A 10,034-nucleotide genomic window follows, 5' to 3' on the forward strand; every position below is an offset into this window, starting at 1 on the left:
AAATATGTATATTGATTCTAAAACCACACAGATAGTTATTCTGCAAAAACCTGTACTTTCATTTCACTAAACATCTTATTGTATTTAATTTCTTAAGAACTAAATTTCTGGTTATGGTTGTGGAGAGTCTTGAGGCTCTTTATGTCTCTCCTGTCACTAGGCTGAGAAATATCTAATGATGAAATACAGATTCACTTTATCTAAATGCAGACAATTATTGAATCAGTTGTTACATTATTACTTTGCATTGTTGTGTCATCTTTTAAAGTAAGCACCTGCCTGCATAATTATTTTAAATTCACCTTTGGGTTTTTAAAACATTTGAAAAGAGAGACAGCCATAGATCGTTTTACTGGAGTGTAACATGAGGGCGATTTAGTTTTGCAATAAAACTTCAGATAGGCAAAACCTTTTTGACTTTTTATTTTAATATTACAATTTGGATCAAGTTAATTTCCTGATCATATTGATTTCACGAATAAGTCCAAGAATTCTCAGTACTTAGCCTTTGCTCATTGTGGAAGGTACCAAGAACGTAAGGAGAGTCAGTTCATTATAAATTGCCCCTTGAGATGATGGCACTCAGCTCTGACTCTGCTCCAAATTCATCTCTTCAGTTCAATTTCCTTGAAATCAGGGAGCTAAACCAAGGTTAGCTGTTGCCCTCAGACATTTGAGAGATAACACTTAAGACCCAATGCTTTGCCAAAATCAGGGTCCAGTTGGTAGCCTGCCAGGAGCACAAGAACTATTCTTTAAGGAATTAAAAATGGAGCAGATTGCAATAACGCTCTTCTGTGGCACAGGAAAAAGTACTGCAAAGATTTCAACAATTATTACTAATTTTTCAAGCGTTGACAGTGTGCTCAGTATGTTCAGAACATGTGTTGCTCCAGACTGAGCCAAGTACAAGGCCTCTTAAGATCAGAAGGGAATATTCTATCTGATCCTAAATAGCACTCTGTCCACAATTTAGGGTGTAGAGTCTCCTGGCCCTTGAGAGCAGTATGTGAAGAATAATGTAAGCTGGGTTTGCTGAAATTCAAACCCTCTCTCTTCCATCACTGAAAGGATGCTTCTTAACTCATGTTAGGGTCGTTAATACCTGTAACTGTTCAAGCTTTTTAAAAGGGGCTTATTCAACTAACCAGCCATACAGTGGTATCCAACTGCTTGTTATGTTTAATTACCTGATAGCACTTTTCAGTTGTAAATGACCATATAGATGCTAATGATTGTTGTTGTCAAAGACATAATTCCTACTCATTATTTTCAAGGGAGATGGAGAAAGTTGGGATGCCTTTATTGTTATTAACTCTGAGGCACCAAAGGTACAGGGGGCCTGCACAATGCCTTTGGTTTGGACCTGCACTTTTAAGACATGTTGAGGTATCTAAATCTGCTCTGGCTTGGACATTCCTCCTTAAAAGATCTCTAGTGTGCTCCCAGGAAAAGTAAATATATCATCTGTCAATGTCCTTTACAAGCACATAATTTAAGTCCATTAGAAAATTGTTCACAATTGTTAAGTGAGCAGTTTTCACATTGTTATCCTAATTAAACTGGATTATTCCAATGTTCAAACCATAAACCTTTTAGCTTGTAAACTGAATGAATTTTATTAAGGTAATAATAGTCTTGTAATCATGGCACTAAAATTAATACTTTGAGGACAGTTGAATAGATTTTTACTACTTAGTACAGTAAAGGATTTATTATAGCAGACAAAACTACCTCCTGTGATAGTTAAGTGGGGAATATTTTTGGTCATAACTCCCTGTTTGCTATCACACTCATAACTTCTCTAAACATTCATCTCTTGAGTTGAAGTTTTCTAAGCTCTTAAAAACCAACCACCAAACACCACAAAACCAGTATGCCTTGAACGTAATACTCCCTGCCAATTATAGCTAGAAGGAACAGTAATTCAGTTTAAAGAAGTTTATAATGCAGTTTTACTGTTGTGAATTTAATCACAGGAAATTGAGTAATGATTCCCTTAATGTTTATACTAGACAAAATTTTTAAGCATCCTGTATTTTGAATTCGACAGTATGAGCGCTCCCTTTGCAAGTCAGTGGCTTCCGTTTGCACAGAAATGCATGCATGCAAGCAGGTGTAAACACAGACAGTGATTCAGCTTTTGTATCTATGTTCTTTGCTTACTATATGCCATTAGTTTCAGTATCTCACTGTGTCATCATTTGTAGCAGTCAAGTGGTATAACTTTTGGGAAGGAAAGTGGAAGAGAATTCTAGATTTTTCCATTTTCTCATTGCTCCGAGTTTGACGTAAACTAGGGTGAGTCCATTGGAAGCATGGGCTTGCTGACACACAAGCGCAACTTTGCCATCCCTGGTACTGGAGAATTAAAGCCAGCGTTTGGCTCAGGGTTTCACAGGTGATTTATTTGCCAGTATACATGCATTGTGTGCTTGCTGCATGCTTGCTAGTGGCACTGGTGCTACGCAGTGAAACACAGGGTTCAGATATGTGCGCGCGAGAGAGCTTGTGACTCCTGCTGAGAGCTTAGGCTGGTGCAAAAGACAGGTTGTGGTTAGGTCTTATGATGTATTGACTCAACAGAGGATCTCTGAAAGAATCTCTGAACTACTTTGAGTAGTCGATGTTTATAGGTTATACTAGTAAGGCCTGCTAGGACCTTTTGAAAACAGTGCCCTAAGTTTCTAGGTGAAAATGCTTTTATAGACAAGTTTTCCAATGGTGGGAGGTGAACGTGAATATCATGTAATGATTTCAAAGGATCTGTCTGTACCATCACAGTCTTTCTTGGATGAAGAATATATTTCATGTTAGAAAAGAAGCAGAATTTGGAATAATGTTCATGTCAGCTGTCTTTTTCCATATTTTTCCATGATATAAATTTTCAGGATATAGTTCGTGAATTGAAATTGTTTGTACTTTGGGAATGAAAACCACTTTCTGACGTTGGCTGTGGACTTTGAAGAAAATAATTATGTGGGTTTTGCCATACACAGTGCTAGAAAATTGTACTGTTCCTTCTCTTGATAGAATACTTAGGTGAGGATAGTCTGAAGCTGCCTATTTAAATACTTACATGCTGGCTAAAGTAGAGGAAGATAATTAGGAGAAATGTGTTGGGTTTTTTTTCTCTCCTGTTCTAATACTTTAAAACACTTCACTCTCTTTGTGCAATTGTTTTTACTGAAAAATCTTAACTTTGGTCTGTTCCATATTTGTACCCTTTTTTAACTATGCAAATAATATCTTTTGCAGATGTATCCTCCCTGCTCCATCATCTTCAGGATAATTAATGAGTAGATTTTCTTACATGAAGCATGTTTTTCCTGACTGAAATAAAGTAATTTTATCAATGCTTATCTATCTTTTTTTCTTTTTAATCCTGACATGGCTTAAGGTATTAATAAGCTCTTATGTAATGTCTAGAGGAATAATTTTAAAATTAATTTTATAAAATATGATAGACCAGGAGAAGGAGGAGGAAAAGGAGGTAATGTGCTGAACTGGCTCGTTTAGGGGAACTGTGAATCTGATATAGAGTGTGGCCTGTTGCAACTTTGTGAGACAAGGCCAAATGCTTTCAGTGACAGGAAAATAAAATCTCTTGTTGAATGTCCTTGTAAAAGTTAGAGATAAATTGTAGTGTCAAGCTTTCAGTGGGCACTAGCACCTTGCCTGTTGCTTGCAAAAAGCCTGCTAATGTTCTGTCCATTGTAAGTTCATGTTACTCATGTTACTGGGAAATTCATGGAAATGTTAGTGAAATCCTCAAATTCTTAGTTATGTTGCAATGTTTTTTGGCTTTAATTCTATGTCTGGGGGGTTTTGTTCCTTTTTCAAACCATTGCTGCGTAGTACTATATGTCGTACCATAGTTTTGCATATGGTTATGATGAAATGCTAATAAAAGTATTATTTGACTGTGCTTTTTTCTGTTTGGCTAAATTTGAGAGGAGTGTATATGCCTTTGGATTGTTCAGTACGTTACTGCTGAAGAGAATTGGGCCTTTTAGCCTAGACCCCCAATGAAGTGGGCCAAACTGATTTCCATTACTTTGCTCAGACCACGTGACCTCTGTGTTAAGATCTGATGTCTCTATGGTCTTTCGTTCAGGTTTTCACTTAAAAGGATGGCTTTTCCAAAATATTGCACCAGTTGCTGGGTCTATAAGGATATTGTCTTTAAGATGTGTTTCCCCCACCTCCTTTTTCCAATTAAAAAAGCCCCCAAACCAAAAAGCCCCCAACAAAAATACTGCAGAAACCCAAACAAACCAATAAACATTTAGATCAACCTATCAAGTTTGCCAATAACTTTCAGTGAGTGTTTGAAGTACCTTGCATTTTTGCTTAGACTTGCTGTTGAACTCTGAATTCTCAGTTATACCAAGAAGAGGTGATAAATTCATTTATTCTGATAACTCCAAACCCTTGAATTCAGCACTGTCTTAATCCATTGAGACTGGTATATAATGAAGCCTCTTGGGCAAAAGGGCAGGTGAGATGTCCCTTCTGCCCTTCACATTTAGAAGTGGAAGATTTCATCTATTGTTCCTCAGTATTTGTCTACCTGAGTTAACATTTTTTCAAAGCATTGTAGAAAAGCCTGTGCCCAGCCCCATGCTGCTCTGATTAGATAGATTCTATTCATTTGTTAGAGCTCTACACTGCAGTCCAGCCACAGAAGTAGATGTACTGTAAATTTTACACTTCTGTTACAGTGACCCAAGACAGGTTCTTGAATATCTCCTTTCTCTCAGACACACAAAGAATTTTCCATATGCCTGCTAGACATCTGTGACAGGCTATAGGAGCCTATGTGGGGAAGAAGGGAGAGCAGGGACAGGCATGGGGACAAGGCAATGCCATGAAAGGAAGAGAGCAGGACCCTCAGCCAGCAGCTCACTCATTTGGCTCTCTTCTCCCTATGTCCTCTGGGACTGTTGATAGCCTGGAAATGTTAAGAATTTAGTGGAAGAGCTGAGGTTTTGGAACTGATCATGCTTTAGGCACTGAAGATTGCACCAGCTGATCAGTCAAGTTGTGGTGTGGTCCAAAAGTGTCTTGTGGAAGCCCAAATCTGTGACAATATCCTTTGTGCAAGTAATGCTTCCAAGCCCTTCAAATAGGAACTAATTTCCCAACCTAGTTAGTGTTTACCAAGAATCTCAGCATGCTTCTTGTCTGCAAGGAATGGTGATATGACCACAGCCTCACTACAGGCAACCTCTGTGGTTTAGGGGGTTTTTTGGGGGGGTGGGGTGGGGGGGTGTCTGTTAGGTTTTTGGTGGTTTTTTTTTTTAAATGGAATTTACATTCATGTAATGGATTCTGATTATTTTTAGACCAGCTAAACTTTAACTTTCTAAAGCTTCCTAGGGCCCCTTGTCTTCTACTGTGTGACCCAAAATGAAAAACATCTTTCAGGTAGACTGTAATTTTTATTATTCATTAAAAGCATATTTCCTGATGAAATGTTGTAGATGCAGAACACGACTTAAGATAGTGGCCTATGAAGAAAAGTGTCTCCTGAGGGAATACTGAATGTATGGAGATGGATCCATGCTTTTCTTGGGGCCACTTCTTGTCAGGGCAGTTTTTTTAGTGTAGAAGCACATGGCATCAGCCACATCAGCAGTATTCTTCCCCTTGTTGGTGGAGGAAAGGAACTTTCTTTTTTACTCATGTACACAAATGCTAACAGATACTTGAATTTCCTCTGATGTAGGCAGAAATGAAGACTTCTGTTTAGTCATGATGGGGTAAAAATAAGTGCATCTCCACTGTTGGTGCTTCTCATCTTTCTGATTCCCAGAGTGATTTACAGCTTCTTTTGGAGAAGAGGAACTTCCCCAGGGATATAAATTATGCTCCAGCAGTATTCGTTATTCATGGCGTCATCTGAGCTAGTGGTAGAGACTTAGTGTCCTAAGCCTATGTTTTGTTCAGTCAATGGGTTGTTTAAAACACCTGTCTACTGAGCTAATCCATTGCCTCTAAAGTTTAGGCTTTGTTTCAGTTGTATTATCAGACCACAGGCTGAGCTTTGTGCTCCTCTTGCTTGATTTTTGAGTTACTTCTCCCTCTCTCCCTCTTTCTCTCAGTATTTTGGAGTCTCACGCACGTGTTCGGGGGTGGACCAGTGCCCATCTTCCGTAGTTTGTAGCCTGGATTGGCAACTTGTCTTGCTGGTTAAGGTATCCTCCAGCGGTCACAGGCTAATCTAGGTTTTCAGCAGCTTTTTGTATCCTCTAAAATGAAACGTAATTTTCAATGCATGCCTTGGTTGATTGGGTTTTCTTCTGATGGGAGTGCAATATTTCTTCAGATTTGGTAGTGCCATTTTATCACCTTTCCTATCTTACTGAAAACGATTAAAAAAATCTGTGCTTCAGAATTTTAGTTAAAAAGATTATTTTTTTTTCCTGAATGTCGCCTTTCTTTTTATTAAGCACCACTGCTTGCAGCTGCAGAATGAAGATCACTGTTCAGATTTTCTTCAATAGGCTTCACAATTTCTTGAAAATTTCAGCTTTTGCAACTGTTCTGATCTACTGTGGCTGTGTGCACATATGCATTTTCGAGGCTTTTTTACTCTTGGTACCAGATGCTCTTCAGGATTCAGACTGAAATAAACAACCAAACAAAACCCATGACAAAGACGTACATCCTTTGACGGCCCATTCAGACTGCTTCACTGGTATGTTACACAACACGAGATGCTCAGAGTTCTTGGTAGGGTTAAAATTAAAACTGAATCACAGTTCTTGATATCAGAACAGGAACAAGTTCTGCACCCATCTTCCATCTCAATTATGCACTTGGTAATTTTATTCTTGGCTTCTTGTTTGAATTTCTTTCACTTTCCTCATACTCTAATATTTTCTGCAGATTCCACTGACCTTTAAATATACCAGTCTCATTTTTCTGTAATCTTGAGAGTTTTGTTTTTAATAACTAATAATTTTCCTCCAACTATCAATTCTTTTTGATAAACTCTATTTTTTCATAAAGTAATAATGTTGCACATCAGTGGATTAATTTTTCTTCATAACAGCTTAGTTAAAGAGTATGAACTTAACCAGCAGTCTTGCTGCTCTTGTGAAATTTCCCTAACATTCTCCATGATTATAAAATGCTAAATTTTGTCTGCTGAACTCAGAAACCACTGCAAAACACTGAAAGAAAAATTCTTATTATTTCTCTATTTATTTATTTATTTTTAAACCAGTGGACTCTATACAATGTGAATGTGGCATTACCCTGAATAATGATTTATTCTCCAGTTCCATCTGCATATCTGATTTAATTATTCTCCAAAGAAGGGAAGGCAAAGGAGATATTATCTTAACAAGTTAAGTTTTAACTTGCACAAGAAACATTTTCCCCTCACTGCCCTTTAAATAGCTCTTTCATATCCCCTGATGCACAGCAGGGGGAATGGCATTTGCTGTCCTGTGGCAAAATGAATCTGTACTCCTATTTATGTAAAACCGGTCCATGGGTGAATTACCTTGGAGTTGTATTGTGTTTCTTATACTAATATAATATTGTTCTAGTGCTTGCCCCTGATTAAAGAAATACATAAATAAATAATTTATAATATAATTAATAAGGTATAATATGCAAAGCACAGTAATTTCAAACAGCTTGTAATGTCTCTAATGTACTTTCAATTTTTTACTTTACATAAGGGCTATATTCATTATGTGGTTATGATAAACATACTAATGAATTTTATTACAGGAACAAATTTAAACATGTAAATGAGATCAAATAGTATTAAAATGCAAACGATGGTGAAACTTATTACAAACTAACCTTGCCAACATACATGGAGGGCTGTTACAAAAAGGACTCTAGGAAGTTGCATACTTGATGGAAAGTCAGTCCAGTTGTTTTACAAAGTCACTGAACACAAGAATTTGTGAACTCTTCATTTTTAGTGTTGTATAACTCTCCTGAATAAAAAAGTTAACTAGAATCCTGGGTTTACACGTAACTTTGGGTGACAATTAAAATCCCTTTTCCTGTTCCAGTGAACAGTAATCTGTGCATAATTACATTCAAATGAGATATTAGCATTTTTTGCGCTTACTCTTTGTTAATTGCAGAGTTCACTCACCATGGTGATGCTTTTGATAGAATCAAGCAACCTTATTGACCTGATGCTGCAAGGCATGTTTGGAAATTCTGCTGTATTCTTCTTTTTTTTTTTTTTATTTTGGCATTTTGAGGAGTCCTGCTGCTTTTATTACATTCCTGACACTTTTGTTAATAAATCATTGCAAAGTTAATGAAAATTGCATTCAGGCATATCCAAAATAATTGTGTCCTTTGTCATGCTAATAAATTGAAAGATGTTGATCCAATGGGTGAATGCCTGCCCATTATGGTGAAGTTTGTGATATGTGTGCCTGTTGCGCTTGTACTTTCTGGCTTGGCATATCATTCCATGTAGAAATGTGTATGGGGAAAACAAAAGTCAGTATGTTTTATTTCAAAAGTTATGCAACCCTCCTCTTAATTACGTTGGAAAGTGGGGAAGGATTGAAATGTTTATATTAAGATGTATGGTATTATCTGCAGGAATCAGCAACTGCCTTACACCAGAATATATTCTGTGATGAAAACAATTATCTCTTTCTTCCTGCCTTCTGAACTTTCATGCTTATTAAACCCAGATGATAAAAGATAGAACCCCCCAAGCCTCACTTTCATACAAAGCTGTGGTGCACGTGAAGGGAAATAATCGAACAGATGTGCAGGGCTTTTCGGAAGGGAGGGAGGGGGCGATTTTTATTTTGCTCTCTGTTCCAGATATAAAACTGGAATAGTAAAATGCAGGTGAAGTTCAATTCTGCATTTACTTTTGTTATGGTTTTTTAGTAGTGACTTCAGCAACTTAATATCAATTAGAAGTACTGCATAGGTAAAAATTGGTTTAGATTTTTGGTGCAGGATGTATCTTTTATATCTTATAGTATAACTAAAAAAAAATAGGATGGAGAGAAAATGTTAGGGAAATGTTTAGCTGAAAAAAATCGTATTTCGTCATGCAACGTTAGAGTAAAAAATGTTAATACTATAAAAATATAGGTAATTTTCGTCAAGAGTACCTAATTTATGCACTGGCCCATCATGCTGGTTTTAGGTGGGTATTTATTCTGCTACTCAATCAAAACACGTAGTTTCCATAACAACTGCCACATCAGATGTAACATGCAGTATGCTGTTTGAATTAGGGGATGTTTAAAGATGTGTTTTGTTGTGCTGTCTGAATGTGCATTTTTCCTCTTCTATTTAAAAGAATGGTATATTGCCCTGAGACAGGCAGCTTTCATTTTTTTTTTATAATGAACAACAATTTAAAGCCCACTGAATGATAATAAGGACATTTAGTGTTTTGAAACAGTATCTGCAAAAATGCAAGATTTAAAACTTTCAAGTCTTCACTTTAATTTGATGCTCTTAAAGTACAGCAAACTCCTTTACACAGAAGCAGCTCACTGACTTCAGTGGAGGTATGCACATGCAGTGGGGGTGAAAAATGGCTAAGAAAAGATTGTACATTTTGGAGACTTAAAAGACGCCTTTCAAAATGAGCTTGGAAAAAGGATATGGAGTGAGGGGAAGAGAGGTATGTGTAGCAGTATTGGCAGCATACTTGGAGAATTAGCGCTTAGTTAAAATCTATGGCTTCTCAAAGTTGAAAAGAAACTTTCCCTGAGAGCCATAATCGCCCACTGTGTGATTTTTCTTCTGAAGCATTTGATAAGCATTTGGCCAGTGCTGAAGACTGGAGGTGGAATTAAATAAAGTGGCAGTCTGATCCAGTTTTATAAGTGCGCTACATAGCTCTGTGTTTGTAACAGTGTCATTTACTCTGTTTGCAATGGATTTATATATCTTAGAATCACGAAATTATTAGACAATCAAAACAGTAAAGTGAAGCAGCACAGTTTCAAAGCAGGATGAAGGGATGTCTCATTGCTCCTTTTTATTTTTGAACATTTTCTCTATGACAGAAA

Source organism: Egretta garzetta, unplaced genomic scaffold (assembly GCF_000687185.1).
Source record: "Egretta garzetta isolate BGI_Z169 unplaced genomic scaffold, ASM68718v1 scaffold306, whole genome shotgun sequence".
NCBI classification, from domain to species: domain Eukaryota; kingdom Metazoa; phylum Chordata; class Aves; order Pelecaniformes; family Ardeidae; genus Egretta; species Egretta garzetta.